Here is a 1078-nt window from a genome sequence, read left to right on the forward strand (position 1 = left end):
GCGATATATGTAAAATATTTACGCATTCTACTGAAACACGATATTTGTGTACATTGCAACACAAATTGTTTATTGCTTGTAGTCTCTGAAAGACGAACTTGTCTATTGTGATAAACTGATTTTACGGTGGCGATTAAGGCTATTTAACTTCTTTGTTGTGATGCGCGTTTTGACATTAGGAACGGCAACTGAAAGTCTGAACACTTCAGTCACCAGAAATTAAAGTGCACATGGTCATTTGACTCTCCGATGTACACTTAATGTTAAACGACATTAGGCTTCGCGTGTCTAATGTCTGTCTAGTGACTCATTAGGAGCGCACCTAGTCGACACTAGACACTCAAGACTCATTTTCATAAGGGCATGAGCATAGCAACGGTTCGTGTTTATACATCATGGTTTGCTGCGCATGCGTGCACTCCACCAGCATGTACCGCGGCTCGACCTGTCGCACTGGCGGCCGCGAATGCAGCGCCTCTTGTCAGTGTGAACTCCTTTTATTTGATAAGCTGCGCAGAATGGAGCGGCGACGGATAATATTATACTCATTCTAATTTTGAGCCCTCATTCCGGTGCACGTCAAAGCATTAGACTACGTATAGCAATGTGAACGCCTCCATAATCCAGCTTCAAGGCTTTTCCGCTTCGTTGCGTGATATACCGGTTTTTCGCGACTTTCAAACGGGATTTAAAACTGTAAATCCTACTGAGATCCGAAAAAAATGCGTCCATCTATCGCTATAATCAACGCTCTTTTCATTTCCACCAGAATCTAATCCCACGTTATGGCCAGTTGTAGGCCCCTTTATATTTTCAAGGCCAAAGCCATTTTTCACAAACACGCATTCAGGGGCAACAGATAGTGTTCCCAAGGCATTCATGTTCAAGGAAATCATGTTCTATCCTATAATTTGCTCTTCGCACTTCAGTTTCCTTGGCATTACCCCAAGGAGTAGACGGCGGCCTTCATGCGAAAAAAAATGCCCCCACCTCCCCGAAGGAAATCGTGAGGAAATGCGAATGCATTTATTGCGCCGAGAGTACACGGCGTAGTAATTTTAATGGCGTAAAGCTCGAC

This window comes from Rhipicephalus sanguineus, chromosome 7, assembly GCF_013339695.2.
Source record: "Rhipicephalus sanguineus isolate Rsan-2018 chromosome 7, BIME_Rsan_1.4, whole genome shotgun sequence".
In the NCBI taxonomy this organism is placed as follows: Eukaryota; Metazoa; Arthropoda; class Arachnida; order Ixodida; family Ixodidae; genus Rhipicephalus; species Rhipicephalus sanguineus.